The sequence below is a fragment of the Spermophilus citellus genome (genome assembly GCF_964194105.1).
Source record: "Spermophilus citellus genome assembly, chromosome: 17".
In the NCBI taxonomy this organism is placed as follows: domain Eukaryota; kingdom Metazoa; phylum Chordata; class Mammalia; order Rodentia; family Sciuridae; genus Spermophilus; species Spermophilus citellus.
The window spans coordinates 45,755,488-45,781,638 of record NC_138199.1 but is presented as its reverse complement, the minus strand read 5'-3'; the positions used below and the strand labels follow the sequence as shown (position 1 = coordinate 45,781,638).

At 36.1% G+C, this 26,151-nt stretch overlaps 1 long non-coding RNA gene across 1 annotated transcript in view; it reads right to left on the bottom strand.

The window, feature by feature from the left end:
- LOC308636764 overlaps nt 1-18,393 on the bottom strand; it is a 57,046-nt gene extending 38,653 nt beyond the window's left edge. Inside the window, exon 1 of the long non-coding RNA XR_014019473.1 lies at nt 18,324-18,393. This is a non-coding gene — a long non-coding RNA (uncharacterized lncRNA). The remainder of the gene's footprint in view (nt 1-18,323) is intronic.
- Nucleotides 18,394-26,151: the final 7,758 nt, after the last annotated feature.

Sequence of the window (26,151 nt, the reverse complement as noted above, 5' to 3'; positions counted from 1 at the left end):
TATTTTTCAGCATTTGAAATACATTATTCCAGGATCTTCTCGCTTTCAAAGTTTGTGATGAGAAATCAGTCGTTAACCTAATTGGTTTACCCCTGAATGTAATCTGCCTCTTTTCTCTCGTAGCTTTTAGTATTCTCTCCTTGTTCTGTACGTTGGCTATCTTCATAATGATATGTCTTGGAGTTGGTCTATTATGGTTTTGAATGTTTGGGGTCCTGTACGCTTCCAGGATTTGGCAATCCATTCCATCTTTCATCTCTGGGAAGTTTTCTAGAATTATTTCATTTAATATGCTGTCCATTCCTTTGGTTTGAATCTCTGTGCCTTCTTCTATCCCTATGACTCTCAGATTTGGTTTTTTTATGACATCCCATATCTCTTGAATAGATTGCTCGTGGGATTTAAGCATCTTTTCTGTGTTGACTATATTCTTTTCAAGTTGATAAACCTTGTCTTCATTATCTGATGTTCTGACTTCTACTTGATCAAGTCTATTTGTAATATTCTCGTTTGAGTTTTTAATTTGGTTTATAGTTTCCTGCAATTCTAGGATTATTGTTTGATTTTTTTTAAGATCTCTATCTCCTGGTAGAGCTCATTCTTTGCCATTTGAATTTGTTTGTTTAATTCATTTTCAAAATATACTTTTATTTCTTGGACTTGCTGTCTCATGTCTTCTCTAATATTCCTTTCCATTCGAGTTAGGTATGCCTTGAGTTCTTTCCCTATCCCTGTTTCTGATGTTTCTATGTCCTCCTGTAGAATTGAGTTGTCTTGCATTGTTTGTAATCCTTTTTTCCCTTGTTTTCTCATGTTGTCCACGTTACTTTCCAGCTCTTTTTGATTGTCGTGTTTCTGCTCTCTTCTATAGATTTGTTTTGTTTCTGTATTACTCTGATGTCTCTCCTTTGTGTTGTTGAACTATGCCTGCTAACGTGGATTCTGCTGGGAAGGAATTCCGACGTCCGAGCTCCAGTGACGACACTACTCTGCTATGACGGGCCCCAGTCTCCTTGCCGGGGTGCCCTAATGGGGGGGTGTGACTGGACTGTCTCTGTTTGGTGTCAGCTCCCGGTCGCGGCAGGCGGGCAGTCTCCAGCCACCCAGTATCACAGGCCGCGGGCAGGTGATCAGTCGCCAGCGGGTGGGCGTTCTCCTACCGCCCAGTTACGCGGGCAGTGGGTGAACTCTCGCCGGCGGGCCTGCAGTTTACAGCTGCCCAGTCGTGAGGGCCTTGCCTCTAGTCTCCTGGTTTCTCCTGTTAGTCTTGGTTTCTCCTGTTTTGTTGTTGCAATCTGTCTGAGAGTGGCGGTGGATACTTTAGCTCTCCAAGATGGTGGCCGCTGGTTGCCTTAGTGGAGTGTCCCTTGTGGGGGATGGGGCTGTACCGCTTCCTTCCCCGTCTGCAATCCTGAACTCAGCCCGGGGGTCAGTGCGGGCTTGGCTGTTGGGATACCACCATGTAGCAGCCACTTATCTCTTGCTTACCAGTTAATCCCTTCTCTGCAGCGCCACGCCTTCTGTAGCCGCGGGGCAGGCCGCGCGAATCAGACCTCACGTATCATTCTCATAGGGGCAAGAGATCAAATGAAGTTACCTGTCTAACAGACTTGACTTAAATGCTCCAACCCTCTTTTTCTTGAAATCCAATGCTTTGGACAAGGTTTCTTTTCCAAGAATCTTAAATTCTTGTGTCCATTTCTTATTTTGACTTTCCAAAAATTCTTCATCTCTTAACCCTGAGTCACCCCATGGCTCAGTCATTGGATTTACTGTGTCTCCATTTATACTCTTTTGAGATATGGTACAATCCCAACCATTTAAATATCCCTGTTTATGCAGGTACTCAAATTTATCTCTACCTCATTTTTCTTCTCTTTTTTTCTTATACCAGGAATTGAACCCAGAGATGTTTAACCACTGAGCCACATCCCCAGCCATTTTTATTTTTTATTTAGATACAGAGTCTTGTAAAGTTGCTGAGGCTGGCTTTGAACTTGCAGTCCTCCTGCCTTGGCCTCCCAAGCTGCTAGGATTATAGGCATGCGCCACCACACCCAGTTTCTATCTCACTTTTGTTCTTGAACTCCAGGATCATTTATCCAATGCCTTGTTCACATCTCTATCTTAATACCTATGTTACCTCAAAGATAGCATAGCCAGGATTCTATCCATAAACTGCACCTTTAAACCTGTCCCACTTCTTCCCATATCTCACTTTATGATAATTCACACCCTCTTCTTTTTCAGAACATAAATCTTAAGGTGACCTTGAGTCTCCTGTGGCTCAAACTCTTCATCTAAATCCACCAGGAGCACATTCATGATCTAACTTCAGAATATGTCCAAGACAAACACCACAGTTATGATTGTTGCCAATGAGAATCAAACATGATACTAAAATTAGTAGGAAGAAATGAAACAGTACACCTGAATAATCTCAAATTATTTCCCCAACATAAAATTATCATTTTCAAATTGGAAATTACTTGCTTTGTAGGAAACCTAGTACACACCACCTTCACCCCGCCACACACACAAAAAAAGGAAAGAATTTAGCACTAATAATGAGATGCACAAACGTCATTTGCTTACTGAAAGGATGCACAGAGGATACAGTATCAGTGCCTTTATATTGTGCCAAAAAAATGCAAAACTGGAATACATCCTGAAGGAAAATTGAAGAAACCCAAATTGAGAGGAATGCTATAGACAACCTTCTCTTCAAATGTGTCAAGGTCATGAATGACATTGAAAAACCAAAGAACTCCTCAGATTGGAAAAGGTGACAGAGACATTGAGGTGGGATAGAAAATGAACAAATAAATAAAACATAGGAAAGAGACAAATGGAAGGACAGGAATCTACCACTTCAATCTGAAAGCCAACCTTGAAGTTCCTTATGCCTTCACTCCTAAGCCAGTATTTCTCCTAGGCCTGTCACTCATTCTCTCTCGCAGCCCTGGCACTCCTAAATTTCTGGGAAACCTGTAAATCTCAGAGTTACCATAAATTTACCCACTGATGAAAATTACCCTGTTCACTATTAATGAGTCCCCCAACACATGCACTTCTAGAATAGATGAAGCCAAGGGAGACATGAAGCCTATAATACAGGGCACTTTCCCAATGTTATCTATTGATCAGAAAATGAGGAAAACATCAGCCTAAGAATCCTGAGAATTGCCTGATTACCAGAAGCCACCTTGTGATCACTAGATTGGTGTCATCCCCACATGCCTTCCCTTGCCCACCCCTCACCAACTTTCCTTTAAAAGAGGAGGAGCCTGAGAGTCCCCAAAGCATCTTTCACTCTCAAAATGGTCCCCATTTCTCCCTTGAATGTGTCTCTTCTTTCCTAAATAAATCTCTAGCTGCCCTGTCCTTAAATTCATTTCAGTGACATTTGTCAAGAACCCCACTCATACCAAGTTGAGGCTCCCTCTCAGAAAACTCCTCAGACCACTGCGTGCATCCTGGGATCGTCTTAGCTTATCACGCAGAGCTGTTTTTACTATGCCTTTTAATGCTGTCGTCTTTCGCATCATGCCTTCACAGTTACAAAGCCTGGTCAAGGAATGTCCCTCATCAGTTCTCTCCCTGAGAGGAATGCTGGTGTCAAGTATTTAAGACACACGTTGCTGCACAAGTGAACACCAGTAGGATGAGGAATTCTGGGAACGTTTCTGAAACCAAATGAAGACATCTTGATCTACATCAGCTTGATCTTCCCAGTGAGGCACATTGTCACAATTACCAGAGAAATACTCTGGAAGCTGGTGGCCCTCCAATGTAGCCCTGTGGCCTTGACCTTGAGAAGTAATTAGGGTAAGGTGGTAGGATATCTCATCTTTGAGAAGGAAGGTGATTGCTCTCCAGATGCAAAGGTGCAGATAATCACATTTTAATTGAAGTCAAACAAGTCCACACTGTCAAATAATTAACCCTTTCAAATTAACTTGTCACTTAAGATTAAGTAACCCTTAGGAAAGGCTTATTTTGTTCTAGCTTTTAAACGTTGCTTCCTTTGACAGCTTAGTATGGCATTTTCTTTTTAGAATTCTACCTGAGCCACAGCTCAATCCATAAACAGGTTGATAAACAGAAGCAGCCTTTCTAAGGACAGAGCAGACACTTGAGATTACAAATTATTCATTACGATACTTTTCACAGCATGCATTATCTTATTTGAGCCATAATGTGGGATTGTTTTGTTCTGGAAGATCAAATCTTTGGATATTTACCAAAGGAGCAAGGCTTAAAAAAATAGCCTTTAAAGTTGTATCCAGAACTGAGAACAATAACACACAGCCCCAGGGACCCCAGATTTAAATTAAGAATATTGCTTTTATTGCACTATGAACTTTATTTTCCTGCTCAAGCTGAGACATTCAGCAACTAACAATATTACTGTTAAGCATATGTTAAAAAGAAACGAGTATATTTCCTGTGCAGAAACACTAAAATAGAGAAAACACTGTAATCATATTGCATTTCCTAATGGCACCATAGAGAAATGGACAAAGGACAAAAATGAGTATAGATAAAGCCTTTCGATAGACCATGGAGCTCTCTAGTATGAAAGGAATTTAATACAGAGACAGCTTCACAGCAATCAACATTGCCTTAGGACGATAAAAACAGAAGCTGTTTTATCTGCCATAGAGAGAGTACTGTAGCATTTAACAAAAACATCCCAAATCCTCTGCAAACAAGGCAGAGAAATAAGAAGTTAGGTAAACTAATAAATGACAAGATGATTAATTAGAGAGTGTGTTCAAATAATACCATGTATGCTGTGAACAGGTCAGATATTTGTTAGAAAACAAAACTTTTAAAATATATGCCTCTCTATAAGGTCACTTTTCCAATTTGTTCATGAAAAAGTTGACTTTAAGAGATCAATATATCCACTTACCTGCATGAAAGGCTATATATATATATATATATATATATATATATATCTTGGTTCCATTCATGATTTTTATTTTATTTTTACTTTAGATATACATCACAGTAGAGTATATTTGGACATACTATACATACATGGAGTACAACCCATTCCAATTAGGATCCCATTCTTGTGGTTGTACATGATGTGGAGTTATACTGGTTGTATATTCATATAGCAACACCATTTGTGATTTTTAAAAAATTACATTAGATTGGGCTGGGGATGTGGCTCAAGCGGTAGCGCGCTCGCCTGGCATGCGTGCGGCCGGGGTTTGATCCTCAGCACCACATACAAACAAAGATGTTGTGTCCGCCGAAAAACTAAAAAATAAATATTAAAAAAATTCTCTCTCTCTCTCTTAAAAAAATTACATTAGAAAAAATGATATCATGGTCAACCGTGGCTATAAACTACCTGAAACAGAGTCACCTCTTTGGGTGAAGTTTTCTTTGAAACACAGCCCAAGTGTCCTTGGGTTCTCTGTCACACATAGACTTCTAATTTGGCATGAAGAACTCTGTTAATAGATCCTTTTGACCTGCCTCTGAATGAGAACAGTAATATGACCTCTTTATTAGAAAGGAGGAACACAGACAGTATATACAGTCCCAGAGTCTGGTAGCTCAGTGTGAAGCCTACCTCACCACATTTGAGGTACATTTAATGAGTCCATCATCCTCACCCCTACACCATTATGTCCACTCTGTCAAATACATAAAATGCCATTTACCACTCCTGTTGCTCTGAGAATTAAGATAAGCATACAAGGGTTTGGCATATAGATAGCATTCAATGAATTTTCTTTCCCTTCCCCTTAAAATTATATGTATATATATATATATAAAATATAATTATATATAATATATATATATATATAAAATATAATTATATATATTATATATATATATATATATATAATATATATATATATATATATATATATATATATAATGAAATGAAGCATGATCCAACCACACTGTGGAAAATCTTTTTTTCCTTGCTTCCAACATCTTGCAGTATTGTTTAACATGAGCCTCTGTTCTCTATTTCTTATAAATTAAATATAGAAAATTGATCAGTTTTGAGTTTTATTAATTCCTTTTTTTGGGCAAAGATATTTATTTCATAGGTGGTGCTTTTGCCTCTGTCGGAAGGTAGACCTGCCTAGAGGGTAAACATTGTCTTCTTTGATTTCAGCCATGGCTGATAAATGCCTGGATTCATTCACTCATTGGAGTGGTGAGATGGTATTTTAATTACATCATTCCTTCTTCCTTTATTAGCTATAATGTAACATTAAAGGGGAAAATCTCCTTGCCTGCTGTTTTGCTTAGCAGTAGAAGAGTACATATAACTATTCGGGGGAAAATTTTGACATTTTTCCATATCTGTCAATTTTAAAGTAATAAATTACTATTAACTAATTTCACTCCCCTTTTTACTATCATTGCAATCTCACAGGTCTTAAGGTCCTGGAGATGTTTCAGGCTATAAGTCTTTGTGTGCTTACTTTGCCCTATGGTTGGCCAGTAGAAGCCTCCCAGGGTTCATGTGTTCTTTTCATGATACCGTAACACACTGTCATAACCTATTTGCATTTTGGCCATTACAAAATAAACCAGGCTCATCTTGCGCATTTCTTGGGACACACCTGCAAAGAGCCCTGGTTCCTTTGAGTGGGAGATGGCATTTGGAGACTGTAGTATGTGCACCATGGTTGCTCATTTCTACTGAGCTGATAAATGTCTCTAAATCTGTTCAGCAGAGTTAAGAAATATGTTTCCCCATAAGCCTAACATGTACCAGAAATACAAATTCACACTGGTACTTCCAAATCAGATTCAGAACGTAACCTCCTTTATAGAACATACATCTCCTTTTTCGGCTGAGAAACTTAAATTCTTACTATTGCTTAGAATATGGGAACCTGAGACTTCAGACCAATTTTACTTTTGTCAATAACTTCTCATAATGCCATAGTTTCTTACTGTAGTTTTAGTGAAACAAATGGCATGACTTTAAATCCTATTGTAACTAAATAACAATGAATGTTTACTGAGCCCCTGCCTCATAAGATTATTTAAGTTTTGCAATCCACAAAGGTAGTCTTATTCTCAGTTTATACATAGAAAAAATTAAAGTGCAGAGATGTTGAGTGATTTTCACAGGATAACACAGTTTTTAATAGGAATCTTAATCTTAATGCTAGTTTGTCTGGCACTAAAATCTACAGCATTAACCAGTAATTAATAATTATGCTATAGTGCCTGTTTAGTTAAAACATTATCTTTTTCTTATAATTATCAACTGAGCCAAGTCTACTAGCCAAAACCATGGTGAAAGTTTTAAAAAAATTAAGTAGTATACAAAGATGAAGTCCTTGTGGCCTATTATTTCATACATGCTATCTAATTATGTATGCATGGCAGGCCAAACCTGGGCAAAGTTAATAAAATGTAGACTGTGGGACTGCATGACTTGTTTGATGACAGCCTCCTGAAACAATGATGGAAACCACCCTGGTGGCCCTCTGTGCTCCTCAGAGGAAACTTGGCAATGCTCTCTGAGGCTATAGTTTCAAAGGCAGCTAATAAGTTTATAAACCCATTTTTACATTTCTTGTTAACAGCATAATTTGAATTGTGTTGCCTAGAATGGTTCATATAGGAGAATGCTGCAGATTTCATGGGTTTTAAGGCTTTCGGTAGCACAATCATATTTACTTTTGATTTGATTTTGAAGTGTGTTCCAGCAGCATTAATAGATGTTCAGAGCATTGTCCTTGAATTACGATGGTCGTCACTAAAGCTGCCTAGTTGTTTCTGGTCCCCTTGCTTTCTACAAGGGAAAGATGGGCAGCCACCACCTATCCAGATTGGAGGCTCTGATTCCTCTTCATTCATTGGCTTCTGAAAAACTAGTACAATGTCCTCAGATAATTCAGAAAGGTTTGGTTATGGTTCAGTCTCAAAAAAAAAAAAAAAATGGAATTTTCAAATCCTAAAACAATGAGAAGTCTGAGTACAGGTCTTCCTGTAGCCTCCAGGGGTGAGACCACAAGAGGACTTCCCTGAGACCAAGGGAATATGTTGCCAGAAGCAGATGACCTATAGCACTGCCTGTAGTCTTCCTTCCTCTAACCTGTACCAGGTTAGGACAGGTAGGGTAGATATCATGAAGTTAGTGGGAATGCAACTTATGAACTCAGGCCATGAATAAGCACTATTTTATATGGAGAATTGGGTTTAAAAGAAACAATGAATACATCAGTCACTAGAAAGGCAATTTGTAAATCAATGGAAATGTAACTGATGTGACACAGCAATCTGTATACGGGGTAAAAATGGGAGTTCATAACCCACTTGAACCAATCTGTGAAATATGGTATATTAAGAACTATGTAATGTTTTGAACAACCAATAATAAAATAATAAAAAATAAATAAATAAAAATTAAAAAAAAAAGAAAAGAAACGATGGTGATCAAGAAATAAGAAAATGGAACTTCCTGCATGAGTTTTCAGTAACTCTACACTACCGATAAATGTTTTTCACATGAAAACAAAGCAAGGCATGCTATCGCTATGTCCACATGTTGTTTCCTAAAAGATTTCACTGTGGAAGTAGACTACACTGCTGGATCAATTCTGTGGTATTATAGGTTAAAAGCAATGAGAGACAGCATTGGAGATTGAGAAGGGAGGACAAGTTTAAAGGGAAGCATTCAATTTTCAAAATCCCACCGTATTTCTGACTCTAAATCCATTCAGATAGTTATTAAATTCCCCACAGCAATCTTAATAAATATTAGAAATGTTTTATGCTTTACCATGCAGTATCTCACTTAAGCCTCACAACAATTCCTGTGAGAAAGGCATGATTAAAATTCTCAATTTACAGGTGTAAAATTGAAAGATTAAATTAACTGGTGGAAGGGACACAGCTCATGTGGGAAGGACTTGGGATTTGGATACGCTATCTTATCTCCTAACAGCCCATGCATGCATACCTGGCCTTCATGCAGATGAGAAAACAAAGGCTCAGAGAGGACACCTGGTTTACCTTAAGTCAGTTTTAGTAAAGACTCTATTCCAGAAAAGTTTGAATCCAAAACCAGTCTTTTCCTTATAGCACACATTTCCACAGACAGCTCAGAATGCAACCACAGGGTAACTTCATTTATAGCACCATTTATGTGTTTCACATTTACAGTGCACTCTGTAGCACATGCAGATTAATATAGCACCAAGGGGTGACATAAAACTAAAGAACCGCAAAGTAATTAAAGATGCAACTTTGATGGGATTAAATGGGAGATGCTTGCGGTAGGAAAGGTATCATGACCCACAGAAAAAGGATGAAAGGGGAAAAGAAAAATGGGCATTTTAGATGACATTTTTTTTCAGGTCACATTTAAAAAACCTTAGAGAAGCTATCCTAAAATGGAGAGGCAGGAGCCATCTCAGGTTTAGGATCGTGCCTCTGGGGAGAACGTTCAGTGGATCTTGAAGAAATAGCAGATTGCCTGGAAGAAATTTTTCATTTTGGTGGAATTAAGAAATTCCCTACGTAGTACTTTTCTTTATTTCACTTTAAACTTTCCTACGTGACAGGAGAACTCCTTAAGATAAAAGGCTTCAGGGTTGTCTAGCATGTGGGTACATTCCTACTTGTTGGGGCCAACTTCAATGTCAATCACACTTTCTCCCACTTTTAGGATCCAGCTCTTGCTAGCAACTCTATTCCCATGTTCCGTGGTTCTCTGAAGCTTTGCATCTCTGAGCTCTACTCAAATTTCTCATTTTTCATGGTTTACACTTCCAATCCTCCCATTTCATGCTGCAATTTCCTCTCTAGCTTTTCCAAGGACCTTCAACTTCCACTTTTGCCTTTCCTCCAGCTATCCTTTCTCTCATCACTAGACCAGATTGTATCCAGAGGTGGCCAGAGATTCCTCCCATAAAGTAGAAGCAAGGGTCTGTGTCGGTTTTAGTCTGTTTTTCCATTGCTGTGACTAAAAGACTTGACAAGAACAACATAGGGAAGGAAAATTTTATTTTTGGCTCATGGTGTCAGAGGTTCAATTCATGGATGGTAGACCCAAAGTGAGGTAAAATATCATGGGGAAGGGGGCAGCAGAGGAAAAAGCAGCTCAGGACATGACAGCCAGGAAGCAGAGAGAGAGAGAGAGCTCCACTCACCAAGGAGAAAATATAAACCCCAAAAGCACATCCCGGTGAACTATGCCCTCTAGCCACACCTTACCTGTCTTGAGTTACCTCCCAATTAATCCATAACAGTGGATTAACCCACTGATTAGGTTATACTTCTCATAATCTGATCATTTCAGCACTAGAAATTCTTACATTGTCAGTTTTTGAGGGACCCCCTCACAGCTAAACCATCACAATGTCTATATTGAGTAATGATGCAGAAAATGCTGAGCTAAGCTTCAGAGCAAAGAGCTAATATAAAGAAGGCAATGGAGAAAAGAATTTCTCAGCAGAAATTGAGGCAATATCTTGATCTAAAAGGATCATCTTAGTGGCCTAGGAAAAAAAGAGACAACCTAGATACAAAGTCTGCAATGGAAATCACAGCATCATATCAAAGCAAGAATATCAACCCATGCATCCAGCCATCCGTAGATTTCCTTTGCATGGGCCAGCTACTAGTCAAGGAATCTTGGAGATGTTTTTGAGAATTCTGTCTACTACATCTCAGCATCTGGAAAACTACCTGGTACTTTGCCTGCACTCTCAAGTAGATTTTGTTTTTTCTTTACCTAAAAATGTCCTAATGTCTTTCCACTGATCCATAGTCTGGATTAGGGAAAAATGACCCAAAGTAAAGAATCGAAGGTAGACTTGAAGGCTTTGCAATTTATCAAGACCCTCAATAACTTAGCAGACTTTGTCTCAAAATAAAAACATAAAAATTAAAAGGGTTGAGGATGGTAAAATATCCTCACCCTTTTTAATATGGGTTTAATCTTCACTGCTCCCCAACCCCTCTGCAAAAAAATAAACAAACAAATAAATAAAGATAACTTTGAAAAAAATCCTATCTAAACAAAGTAGCACAGAGCTGTGGCTTTTAGAGCTGGCTCACAGATACATTTAGGTTCAGAAAGAGGCTCAATCAGGCTCTATGTAGAAAGAACAACAGTGAAAATGTTTATGTAGAAGCATCTTGCAAATAAAATGCTATGCAAGTGGAAGAAATTAACATGCAGAGCCAGCCAACTTTCTTGAGTCTTCTGATTTTGCTTATCTCTTCCTGTTGATAGCATTTATTATTCCCTCTATAATGAAAATCTGTCACAATGTGACAAGCTGTCTATAAGGCAGCTCAGAGAAACATCACAATGCTGCTGGTCACAGCACAGGCTTCCATTCTTGCCTGCATGTCATTCTCCAGAACTCTATTATGGACAGAATTGGGAAATCCAGGACTATATTTATTTCTGGGTGTGTTCTTGTTTCTGCTTTGTTTTCAAATGTTAGCAGGGTATTCTTTCCAAGAAACTTGTCAAATTATTCTCTCATGCTCCAGATTGAGTTTTCAATATTGAAATCGTGGAGTTAAATTCTCCTTCTCCTCTTTCTATTTTAAAGATTTAGCCTTGTCAACCTTTCCATTAAGAGGCAGCCCAAGGGTCAGAGGCTAAAAAGTGAGACATCTCCACAGGAAGACAGTGGAACAACAGAAAAAGTAAGGTTCTTTCAACCCTGCAAAAGTAGGAGGGTGATTATCTCATGATGTTAACCCGTGTACATAATCAGGGCAGATTAATTTTTTTTTTAAAGTAGATGTATTTTATTTCAATCTTCAAACAATAAAGACAGTTTTGAAATTAGGTGTAATCAAAGCTTCGAAAAGTGAATTTAAAAGTGTTACCAATAAAGTTTTTTTTTCCTCCATTCAGGCCAATGCAGTTGGCAGAGAAATCAGATGAGTGAACTGTCCCCAAAATATGGCAGCAACAAAAACTTCAGTTTAAAAATGCATCATTTGTCCACATGGGCATTTCTTCCAGTTGATGGAATTCTACAAACTCTTAATTGATTACAGCCACATTTTCCTGAAGATGACAGTAAAGTTACAGATTGATTGAAAAATAAATTATATGTAGCACAGGATAAGAAGATAAGTATTGTTCACATCAAGTGTATGGTATGTGTATGAGCACATGTGCTTAAAACAACAAAAGTATGGCACAGAACATGGAAAAAATTAACAGGAAATTCTCACACAATAATAAAGCAGCCTCTCTATAGGAATTTTTCAGGAAATACCAGCACCAATTTATTAGTTTGATATAAACCCCATATGAACACTAGACATCCAAATGTTTTAAGCATCTTGGGGTTTTTTGTGTTTGTTTTGTTATTGTTGTTGGTTTTGTTTGTTTGTTTGTTTGTTTTTTAGGGGACTGAACCCAAGGGCTTAACCACTGAGCCACATCCCCAGCCATAAGGCTCGTTTTGAACTTGTGATCATTGAAGGATATGGAAAATCACATCCCCTAGGAAGGACAACGGGCTCTAAGCACATACAATTTCCCTTATATGTAATCAGTCCTCCATTCACTCAGTGCCTCTCTCCCTGCCACAGCCAAAATTTCTCCTGCTATGCCTCAGCCAAAATTCACCAGCCTGCCAAAAGTCTGACAAAGGTAGCCGGCTCTGGAAATGCCCTATACAACTCTGACATTTTTTGCAACCCCCTGCCTTGTTCTCCCCCCAAAATGTGCCCCTCTGGTGCCTGATAGATTGACTCTGCTGCTTAACAGAAGGCACCACTGATCCATTGAGGTCTATTCCCAGTTCAGTCATTTTTGCTTATAATTCTTCGCCTCAACCTCCCAAGTGATTGATATTTTAATATTGGGTGAAAACTGACTCAAGGTTGAACAGATTTTTCCATAAGACTTCCAGGAGACCAGTAACTTATTTAAATCCTTAATTATTGTTTAGGTTTTAGTGCATTTCCTTCCCTTTCTACACATTTTTTAATAATCTATGATTGATTTGGCAGTTTTATTACGTATGTCTTCAGCTTCGCCAAATTCACTTGGAGATAAGCATGAAAAATGTTATAAACAGATAATATAGTAATGTTTAGATTCTAGCATAAATTTCTTGTGCATAATACTAAAAGGCAAATGTAGGGGGAAAATACTTCTTAAAATATAGACCATAATAAAGTATAAAAAAAAGTTTCTTAGGACTTAATTTGAAAAAATCCTCCACACTTTAATCATATTTAAGTCTGTCCTTCGAAGCTTCCTTTGTATACAGAGGTGAATTCTTGTGCACACTCAATTCTTAATTAAGGAACTTTGTTCATAACCACACAAAAAATCATAGAGGTTAGTGCTCAAAATACCAAAGAGTCTTCATGGTGGATATTGCTAAGGTAAGAAATAGCTAAATGAATAAAAAGCACAACATTAATAAAAACACTTTTTAATCATTTTCTGTGTGTTACCAATCACAGTGTGGTATGATCTGTAGTCACTAGGCTTTTTGTTTAGGGAGGAGGGCTGTGTTTCATAATAGCTGATCTGTTAATATGTATTTTCTTTCTTTGTCAACACAAATCTCCCATGCACAATTGAAAATTCTTGATCAAGAGAACATTTTCCCAAGTTCAAAGGAAATTTTTTGCTTAGAAAAATTCTATCAAGGTAATTCACCCTTAATTATTCTTGTGGATTTAATCAATGTGTTCCCTGATCAATGAGTCGTTATTAATCCTTTAATGTTATTCTCTATGTTCTTAGGGCCTCTTCCCTGATTTTGCAAACACTTATCAAAACAAAGAGCTTATTCTGTTTCACTGCTTTCAACATTTCTCACAATTGTCTTGTGATATTTACAGTTGAAGGTAATTCACATATAAAATGTATTTATCTTTAATGTGTCCCATTTCCTCAAATCCTCTGCCTTCAATGAAATATGAAATCTAATTTAAAATAAAGTTTTACATGGCATTCATGCTGGTACTTTAACTTTCAAGGTATAGGATATGCAACCTAGCTTTCTTTTTTCCTTCTTCTTTTTAAAACAGGAATGAAAAAATTAAGCCTTAGAAAGAGGTGATTCTAGCTCCATCTAAGATGAGAATTCATAAGATGTCACATGTCTACTGTAATCAAGTCCTTGGATTCCAGCATTGACAAACTGCTTTTTGAAATGATGATGGAATTTAAAGTCATAATTTCTTGGCCATTATCACTATTATCAGAGAAATGCTAGAAATTTGGTAAAAGATATGCAAGACCTGCCTGCATACTGAAAACTAAAAGGAAAAAAATCACTGAGAAAAAATTAATAGAAATATGAATAACTAGAGTGCAGAAAGAGACGATCATTCATCTTCTGGAAAATTCCATATTTATAAAATGTCATTTTTGTCTGATTGATCTATGTCATCCCAGTTAAAAGTCCAAGAGGCATTTTGGTAAAATATGAAAAGGCTAAATTCCAAAATGCATGTAGAAACAGAAAGGCTCTAGAACAGTCAAAATGAATTTGATGTAGAAAAGAAGTTGAGAATTCTTGTATTAGCTGACTTCAGGAGTTATTTTAAAACTGAAGTAAAACAGTACAATTTTAAAATGAAAATTAACTGAAAATAGGTTAGATGCCTAAGTTCAAGAACAAAAACCTGTAAAGCTTCTAGAAGAAAAACAAAGGCTAAAATTGTTAGGAAATTATTTGTTAACTAAAAGACCAAAAGAAAGATCTATTTAAAATTAATAAGCCAGATATCATCAGAACGGATCATCTGATCCTCAAAAATACACTTGAAAATTAAAAGACAAGCCATATACTTGGAGAAACTACTTGAAAATTATATATCTGATACAAGCTTTGTATCCAGAACATTTTTCAGAAGGGAAAGAAAAAATCTCACAACTCAATAATAAATGTGCAAAACTCAAGAAAGAAAAGGGCACAAGACATGACCAATAAATTCACCAAAGGGGATGTGCAGGTGTCAAAAAAAAGTATATGGAAGAGTTACTCAACATAATTATTCATCAGGAAACTGCACATTCTAACCACAATGCAATACCATTATTAAAACCATAAAATTCAAAAGATTTACCACTTTGCATGGTAGCAAAGATATGAAGTGACTAGGACTCTGTACATACTGATGGGGATGTCATATGGTACAACCACTTTGAAAACTTGAAATGTTTGACACTTTCTTTAAAAATAATACATATAACATCTATCAAACCCAGCCATTCCACTCTTGTACACATATATTTTAGATATAAAAACAAATGTTCATTAAAATGTGTATAGGGAAGCTTATAGCAACTATATTTTTAATGTCCAAACTTATAAATAATGTGTGTGCCTATTTACCTAGTACTTAATGGATAAGTGGTATATTCATACCACGAGATATTATTCAGCAATGAGAAAGTCCAAAGGCATGATGAATAAGTTCTTATGGCAAGTGAAAGAAGCCAGGCAAAAAAAAAGAATACTTCGAGTATGATGATCCAATCTATATAAAGTGGAAGCTAATACAAAGTTATAGAAAGCAGATAAGGGATTCCCTGAGTTTTGGAGAATGCAGGGAGGAGGAGCAGAAGGGAATATAGAGTAAACCAGGAAATTTTGAGGGTGACTTACATATTTGTTACCTGTTACCTTACATATTTGTTATCACTCAACACTTCACAGCTCAACATTTTCTAATACTGTGTTGATGGTTTCATGGATGTATGCATATGGCACAATTTGCTAAATCTTACAGTTTATTCTATCCAATTAATTTCAACAAGCTGTTTTCATAGTAATGTAAAAGCATTCCCCTCACCTACGAAAATGAGAATTGAGGCACACTGATAAAGGATGATTTTACTGTGGTCCTTTTTAAAACTTGTGCATTTTAACCATACGAATGGTTTTCCTATTCAAAGTTCAATTAATTAAATACTTGGTCTACGCTCTTCCACATAAGAAACTACCTTTGGTATCATCCACCCATCATGCTTTTCTCTTCTTTTCATTTATCTGTATTTATTCAGTCGCAAATTCCTGTCAACTTTCAGAGCCTTCTTTTAAATCTGTTGCTACTGCTCTTGCCTTAGTTCAGTGACTTCTGCAAGTATCATCTTCTTGGTGACATCTTCTCTGATTAACCAGCAGATGATGGGTGGGGGGGGTCTTTGGTCTTTGCCTTTTTTACAGTTTTCCTATGTAAAATAATAAATATTTGTATTTATTATTTTACTAATATTTATTTATTATTATAAATAATAAAAAATTTATTTCCTAAATATTTTAGAATATTTATTATAACTTTCTATTTTATATCCATCTTTTTGGACACAATTTTTTTTATTTAAACAATGTTCTATGCCTAGTATATGAATATTTGTTTTAGTAAATATAAAGAATAACTAAATGGAAAGAAAATATCTGTCCTGGAAATATTCTTAATGTGTTATGTAATTATTTTTATATACTTGTACAGCTGTTATTTTGAAATGGCCATATACTTGTGTGTGTATTTTTAAAATACAAACTATAAGGACATAAATGGAGAATAATTTTGATCAACAGAAGAATTAACCTATTTGGAAATCCATTTTAATCAGATGATTAATACATGACATTAGTGGATTCAAAATATTCAACGTTATTTTTAAAACAAAAGTCCCTTTTAAGTATCATATCTAATCCCTGCACTTTCATTTCATCTAGCCAAATGTAGCAATTATTTGGGCTCAATGTGTTTCCCTCCAGACTGTAAAATCACTGTTCACAGTTCAACATTTCCTAAGATGGAATAAGCTCCCCCATGAAGTGGTGGAAGCAAGTTCCTCCATCATAGTCAGAAACTGAATGACCAAAGGCTATAAAAACTCTAAATGAAATGCCTGATCTACTTGGGATCTGAACTTGGTCTCAAATATTGCTTCTGAGCCTATCACTATGTTACTGTAGCTTTCCACACCTGCAGATATGTATAGTTAGTCAATGTTGCCATCCTCAGAATTGGAACAGCTATTTAAAACCCAAACTCTCAGAGCTTTAGACCTGCTTAAATAAAACAAACAAAAATATCTATATTCAAGCAACACCTAGCAATATTCTTTCCTTGTCTTTCAAGGATCCCAGCTTGCAGAAATGTCTTATTCTAACACTTCATAGTCTGATTGTTTAAAAATCCTACAAGTGACTAGTCAGAAGAAAAGTGTTATAGCATTAACGCTTACCCCTTTCAGGGTGTGTTAATACCTGATGGTTTTGAATGACACTAAGTCATTCTCTGTAACTGATTTGCTTATAAATAAACAACTTGACCTAGTTTCCTATGTAACTTTGTCTAATTATGGACACTAACAACTATAAACTAACCTATTCACTGTAAATGCATAGATGTTTAAAAATGTCAGAGACATCAAGCAACTGCACAAATTGTACTACCAATATAAGAATAACTTTATAATCTATCAGCATTCTTTCTGCTAAAAAAGAATTAAAATATAATATTTCCTACAAAGGAGCATTTTATCAATGTTTTCTTCTATAGGAAACAAAAGATAAATCATTAGAACCCTCTTCTGGACCTAGAAAAGCTGTGCTAGATCTTTCATAGATGTGTTTTAGTTTTGTTAGTTATGTGCTCCCTGAGAACACCTGAAGGATTAGGAGTGCAGGAGGAAAATTATCACCACCATGGTCTGATATGAGCAAAGGGTGTAATTAAAGCACACCTTGGATATAATTGCAAAGGTGCATTTGTCCCATATTCCCTGCTTCCTAATTAGAGTCCAATTTGGATTTGTGCTCCTTCCTCAGTTAAACTTGTCCTATATAAAAGATTAATATCATATGTGTATGCCAACAATTTAGTCCAAGCCAGCCACCCTACTTTCTGATACAAGTTAAAACCATTTAACATTGTTTAGGCACTTTAATGTGGAGCTATTTTAAAAATAAATAAAAAGTGGAGCTTTGTAAATTGATCCAATATATCTTTAAATTCCATAAAGTGGCAGTTTGGTCAAATGGAGGTTTGCATTTTATACTTTCTTTGCTTTGATGAAGCTTTTAATTCCCTCTGGTTAAGAATTGCCAAAGGTTAGTCAATACTGTACAAGACTGATTTTTCATTTCTATCATGGCACTGATGACCCTCCCCAGTTTTCTTTCAATCTCCAACCACTTTGCCAGCTTTACCATCACTATTTTCTGAATATAAATTGTATCTTCCAACCTCTGTGGTTTTGGGAGAGTTATTACTATAGCAAAGTAGTCAACAATATATGCCATTTACCATATACTGGGTGAGTTTCTGAAAATGCAAAAATGAGTAGACATAATCCTTACATTAAGGAAGTAAAGAGATGTAGGGAGAGCTGGTTATATTGAGAAATACACCATATGGCGTGAACATGTGCTACAATAGTTATGCAGCAAGTATAATAATGACAACTCAAAATAGCACATGACCTTCAATATCCTCTGCTTGAACTATGTGTTTGGCATTTCTCTTCTGGAATACCTCTAACTATTTTAGAACTGGCATAGATGTCTTCATTTCAATCTTCATTCAAGAAAGAACAGATTCATCCTTTTATTTTCTCCAGAGCAAATTGCATATATGTATCCATTATGGTATTTATCACATTGTATGCTAATTTTGTGAGACTCTAAACCTGTTTCCCCAGATTATATGTCAGAGTTACAAAAGCAAGTAGGTTACCTATGATAGATCTCATGCCACCAAGAAAGACCTGCTAGTCTGTGATCACAGAACTTTTCATAAATATCTCAATGAATCCTTACAACAATATATTGAAATGCACACTGTTCTATCAATATTGTACCTGGGGAAACTCAGTTGCAGAGGATTTTAACACTGGTGTTAGATTACATAGTTACAAATTTTACTAGCCTGATCATTGCCTCCCCATTGCAGTAATAATTTTGCAATAACTTGGGGAGGGGAACTAAAATAAGTGTGTTATTAATTACTTCAACCTGTAGAATGCAGACATTGAATGGCATCTGAAAAAATGGCATTCCTCTAGTTCTGTAACCATGTATACTTTCAAGAGGATATCTAGGCATGACTTCAGTACCTTGTTCTAGAATATGCAGAATAAAAACTTTAATGTAAGACATTTAAAACCAGGGAATGGGCCTGATGCAGTGGCACACACCTATAATCCCAGAGGCTCCAGAGGCTGAGTCAGGAGGATTGCAAGTTCAAAGCCAGCCTTAGCAAAAGTAAGGTGCTAAGCAACTCAGTGAGACCCTGTCTCTAAATAAAATATAAAAAATAGGGCTGGAGATATGGCTCAGTGGTCAAGTGCCCCTGAGTTCAATCCCTGGTATCCCCCCATAAAAATGAAAACTAAAACTAAAAATAATAAATAATTAAAACCAGAGAATGCTCTGAAAATAAGACCAGAAGTAGGAAATAAAAAGTATCTGTTTGATAAAAAAAATATGGAAAGTTCCTCTAAGCAGAAGGCCCAGAAGATACACACTATTCTAAATTTGGTTCTATTGTTTAACTTTTTTTTTGCTCTTATCATTTAATTATTGACTTGGATGCTCTACAATTAAATCTCATGATCTTGAAAAAAATAGCAACTTGATATCAGAACAAAAGAAAATCAAATTGCTTTGACAGAGTCCTAACCCTGACCATAGACCAAAAACCTTCCTTCCCACAAAAGTGAATGGCAGACATGACCCACCTCCTTCCTGATTTCCTATTTGTCTTCACAGTACAGTAACCTCTGTGCAGGACCTTTCTTGTTTCTGATGTGGTGCAGCCTAAATCAAGCGAATTGGTATATACTGAGCAACTAAGACAATTTGGATCAAATGATTTATTTGTTCAGTTACTTGTGAACAATCTACCAGGAGTTATTTAATTCTAAGTATCCTCCTGGGGAAATTTTTTATTTAATTAAAAAAAACAACACATCATTGAAGACATCCACTTGTGGTGACTTAGTATTAAATTTAAAAAGTAAGACGGTGATAATCATCATTTCCTTAGAGACAGCAATGAAGAAATGTATGCCAAATACTGATTATTTAAAGAAAGAGGTCCCAGCTACTTCTCTTGCCCAAATATGAATATTTTGTTTCACATAGGTAATTTTTTTGTAAAGCAAATCTTACTGGGGAAATACCACGGTATGTTTTTTTTTTTTTTTTAATTTAATTCCAGTTTCCTTCCTCAGTGTTGTTTTGGGACCTTTTACTTTGATCTTGGCAGGTGATCTGATTTATTCTTTTAGATCCACAGTGAGATTTTTCTTTTTTTTCTTTCTTTCTTTCTTTTCCCCCATAAACAACAGATACATCCCTATCTGCCATTTCCTTCCTGATTCCCCAAACCCCAAGTCCCTCCAAACTCCATCCTTACCATCCCCCACATCTCTTGGCTCTAACAGCTCTCACATATAGTATATATTATTTTCCTTTGTAGACTACATGTGAAAAACATAAGGTAATAGGTGTGTCCCCCATTTACAGAGAGTTGAAATAATTTACCAGAGACTGAAGACCTTTGAAGTAGAAAATAAGTATCAAAGATTCTACTAAAATCTAAGTTTTCTAACTAAACCCTAATTTAACTCCTTAAACTTCTTTGGCTCAGTATGAGTAAGGAAGATTGTCACCACAGCTAGCAATATAAAGGGGAACAACATATTTTTTATTTTCCACAATGTACCAGGAATCAGGAAAAGTAAATACTTTCCCAAACAGCATTAAATTATAAAAGAAACATTGCTGCTAAGAGGAGCAAAAAATACATAAATTTTAAACATATATTTAACATTGACTCTATGCATAAGAAGCAGCTTTTATCCAGTACAAAATAATGGCCCTGAATATTTCCTGAGAAATATGCTACCTTCTGAAAACATACAGTGTTACTCTGAATTAATAAGACAGTCCTTCTACTTGAAAGAGGACTGGATCTAGGAAGATGTGACATTTGAAGAAGTGGCACACACTAGCATTAATTGAATGAGGCTTAGCTTGATCTTTGTAATGGAAAATATAGTGTCTGATTACCTCTTCCAGGTTAAGTCTAAGGCTGGGCACAAAATCCTATAAAAAAGATGCACAATGGATTCAAAGAATTTAGTATGATTGGTCTGAGAATATATGCCTTAGACTTTTTATTTATGCCATATCTTATGCTATTTGTACATTGAAATCCTCTATTACCTAAGAAATCTACAGAAGACCCAAATACTAGCATCAATAAAAATCAGAATATTGATAAGATGTTGATAAATGTTGAACATGCATAAAGGGTAAAATGGGCTCATTTTACTATTTGCTCTGGTTTAGTGTATGCTTAGGATTTTCCATAATTTAAAAAAAATTTTTAACAGTATGAAAAATAAATGATCACCAGACTCCAAATAAATGCTCTCCAAATTGCATTTGCTTTAATTTTCAAACTTATTATTTAAAATTTATTTTAGTAAAAGGAGATAGACATAAAAACCAATGAAGTTGTCAAAAAAGTGATTGAGGAAACTCTTCAGATACATGAGTATAGAACAATAGAGTTCCTGGCTTATATGCTGTTATTGATCTTCATGGAGAAATTGCTACTTAAGGTAAAATTTATAGAACAAAATCTCTGCATGGGTTGTTAGGATGTGGCTGAAATTTCATACAGAGTTCATTCCTAAATTGTTTCAGCAATGGCTGTTGTCCTCAATAATATGGTAGGAAATCAAGATGGGAGTTCCAAAAAATTGTCCACCAGAGCAGTTAATTATGTTCATTTTTTTGTCTCCCAGAGCTAAAGTTTATTTTTTAAAATATCCCCATGACTGCCAGCAACTGTTAAGACAAAAAAAAAAAGATATGAACTTGTAGATAAAAACCAAGGCGTCAACCCAGTATTTATCTCCAGATTTGCTGATTTCTGTTTCACAGTACCACAATAATGTGCCACAGAAGAACTTGTTCTCTGATTGCAAGTGAGTCTCAAACTCTGAGAGTTTTTCTTTTCTTTCTTTCTTTTTTCCCCTCCTTGTCTGTTTCTCTTCAGTAAACAGAATTAATGATGTCTGGCTCTGCATATTTCAAAGCTAGTTGAAATAACAATAAGTTGCAGGAAAATGGGATTATGCTGAGGATTAAGTATGATTGTTTATGAGAATAATAAGCATCCAACATATCCCAAGCATTTTACAGGAATTGCCTCTGATCTCTCCAATGATCCTTTAGATTGGTATCTGCAAACTCCATTTCATAGATGAAAAGCCAGGTTCAGTGGGTTGCCCAGGGTTGTACAGCTAATAATTACCCTACCTAAAATGAAATGTCTATCTTTGTTCCTCTGACTCTTTCCACCCTACCACAATGATGCTCATGAAACAATAAGGAAATTACCAGAGTACAAGTGCATTCTATTGTCTACAAATTTCTTTACTACAGGATTTGAAAAAAAAATGACAGAAAATTGCTCATCAGAGGTAAAACAGAAACAGAAGCATGCATTCTTAGATCCCAGCTCCCCCACTTCCATTTTTCCCCTTAATGATTCATAACTGTACAAAGTACTGAAAGAATTTTTGCTTCTTGAATAAACAACCAGGAGGGAAACAATCCCCAGACCATTTATTATCCCTATTTATACAATGTGTAATGCCAATTAAGTTCCCCCCAAACAATCACAAAGGTAGCTATTTAGTTATAATTTGGTTGAATTGTTAACAGACTTCTTTTGTGTCATTTGTTTCATAAATAGAGAGACTGTCTCCACAGTGAAACCATGTGGCAACCTGGCATTAAGGCTGCAGTTCATTAGAAACTGAGAGGCAGGGGAACTCAGGCGCATTTGAAATTCTACATTTGAATTTTTATTACTTATGCTGACAATTTCTTTAAACACCGAGTCATAAATCAGTAGGTAGTGCTAGGGAGACACCTGCTGGAATAACTGGCTGGATTTTGCTACCATATTTTCACACGATAGAAATTCACTAAAAATCGATTCAGTTATGAATTTGTCAACTTCGGGATCCTTTGTCACGAATATATATCTTCCCCAGAAACTTTCACACAAGACTTGGTAATGACAATGAGCGTTACGACAAGGAAAACAGAAGCCTGAAATGGGAAAAGAAGCTTCAGTGACATTAATATGATTGCAATGCAAAAATATAAGAGTTAACAGAGAAGTTCCAATGACATGAGTCAGAGTTTTAAAATCAGGTTATCTGTTGCTTCACGGTTGCTTTAATTTATCAAAAACATTCAGCCTAAAAATTACTTTACCCAGATACTATGCATAAATGGAAACTTATTTAAATGAGAACATCATCATTAATGTTATTTGTGTGTGTGTTTATGTGTGTGTATGTGTGTGTGTGTGTGTGTGTGTGTGTGTGTGTTTTAACTTGATAGTATCAAAGGAAAAACTGGAGGTCTAATTTGAGAACAAGTGATAGATTTTTTTTTCCTTTTCTCAGTTGTCTATATCAATCTCTTGTTAAACTTATTCCCTATCATTCTCAGTGCTGTTAAATCATAAATTTTTAACAATAAGATGATTAGTATAATATTCCTTCCAGGCTTTGCTGTTCAAAAGTCTGGACTAAATATAGCTACTGATTTCCCTGTCTTTTGTATACTGTATGTTTCATGAACATGAAAGCAAAGTTCTTTGATGATGTTTTTATGTTGCCGAAGGGCCCCCATTCTAAATATACTCAGTGTGTAGCAAGGAAAATAGAAAAGAAATGAAAGATTGATCTGAATGTGTTCTAACTCCAAAACAGAGCCTGAAGTTATTTTGATTCCCTATTATCAGTTTGCTTTCGTATTATTTTCTTCATTCTCTAAAGAAGAGCATGGCTAACAATTCCCTTTAATTGAGGGTTCCACTTAATCGCGCCTGAGGCTGTATTTATAAGCAAGTGTTTTCATGATGGTAAGATCCTTGGTAATATGGCTGCACAAGGATTGTTCTATAATTCCTTTGTTTTGCTGATACTATTGGATAAGTACTTTACCAATTGCAGTTGCTCTGTTTCCAAACATTCCCTTTGACTTGCAATGACAAATCTTCACTTAAAGCCTTTTAGAGTGTATCAAGCCATTTGCCTTAACCTATGTGATCCCTGGCAACAACCTTGAGATGTAGGTTCTTCCTGTCTTCACTCTACAGTGAGGAAATGAAGTTTCACAGGTGAAATGTTGCTTTTCTTATCCCAGTGAAGGACTAAGGAGAGATGTCAGTTCCTGCTGAGGCCCTACTGGATCCCACTGAGATATCCAATTTCTTAAAAAGAATAAAATGCTTTTCTATATATTCATTTTAAATTTTACATCTCATTATATTTTAATTTCTTGTTTCTATTTGTCCCCGAAGTTTATAATCTTCTCCAATCACAAAAGCTTTTTTTAAAATGTTCTCAGTAGTGGGCACAAAATGTGATATTCCTAGCAGATGTTAACTGAATAAATCCTCATTGAAGAAATATTTTTCCCCTTAATGGACAAATGCAATATTATCTTTATTTTATATTTCATGGATTCTAGTATTTTTGGAATGAGAAATAAAAGGAAATCATGTTTACTAAGATCCTACTATATGCCAGATCATATGAAAGTCCTTCAAATTCAAGCTTTGGAAGCATATAATAATACACCTACTTCAGAGATGAAGAAATGGAAAAATCTAAGGGGCTACATAAATTGCTCAAAGTTACCCAAAACATCATATTTTTTCTCTCAACCTTTTCCTCATTTCCTTTGATAATCTCACCCATTTTCTTTTTTGTTGTTGTTTTTTTTGTTTGTTTTTTTATTGGTTGTTCAAAACATTACAAAGCTCTTGACATATCATATTTCATACATTAGATTCAAGTGGGTTATGAACTCCCATTTTTATCCCAAATACAGATTGCAGAATCACGTCGGTTACACATCCACATTTTTACATAATGCCATATTAGTAACTGTTGTATTCTGCTACCTTTCCTATCCTCTACTATCCCCTCTCCCCTCCCCTCCCATCTTCTCTCTCTACCCCATCTACTGTAATTCATTTCCCTCCTTGTTTATTATCCCATTCCCCTCACAACCTCTTATATGTAATTTTGTATAGCAATGAGGGTCTCCCTCAATTTCCATGCAATTTCCCTTTTCTCTCCCTTTCCCTCCCACCTCATGTCTGCCCTAATATACAGAGTATAAAAAGAACTCAAAAAATTAGACAATAAGACAACAAATAACCCAATCAACAAATGGGCCAAAGACCTGAACAGACACTTCTCAGAGGAGGACATACAATCAATCAACAAGTACATGAAAAAATGCTCACCATCTCTAGCAGTCAGAGAAATGTAAATCAAAACCACCCTAAGATACCATCACACTCCAGTAAGATTGGCAGCCATTATGAAGTCAAACAACAACAAGTGCTGGCGAGGATGTGGGGAAAAGGGTACTCTTGTACATTGCTGGTGGGACTGCAAACTGGTGTGGCCAATTTGGAAAGCAGTATGGAGATTCCTGGGAAAGCTGGGAATGGAACCACCATTTAACCCAGCTATTGCCCTTCTCGGACTATTCCCTGAAGACCTTAAAAGAGCGTACTACAGGGATACTGCCACATAGATGTTCATAGCAGCACAATTCACAATAGCTAGACTGTGGAACCAACCCAGATGCCCTTCAATAGATGAATGGATAAAAAAATGTGGCATTTATACACCATGGAGTATTACGCAGCACTAAAAAATGACAAAATCATGGAATTTGCAGGGAAATGGATGGCACTAGAGCAGATTATGCTTAGTGAAGCTAGCCAATCCCTAAAAACAAATACCAAATGTCTTCTTTGATATAATGAGAACAATTAGGAACAGAGCAGGGAGGAAGAGCAGGAAGAAAAGATTAACATCTCACCCATTTTCATAATCTCAACTATCAATCACCTCTAAGCAAGGGTTGACCAAATTCACTTTGATAATTCCTCACTATCTCACACTCCCAAATTGCACTTGTAATAGTCTTGGATCTTCTAAAAAAAATAGTAATAGAATATCTGTTTGAATAAATACCTCTAGATACCAGACACTGTACCAGGTGCTGGATATGCACAGAGAGCCAAACAACCCTTTTCTGTCTTCGTGAACTCTCAAGCTAATAGATG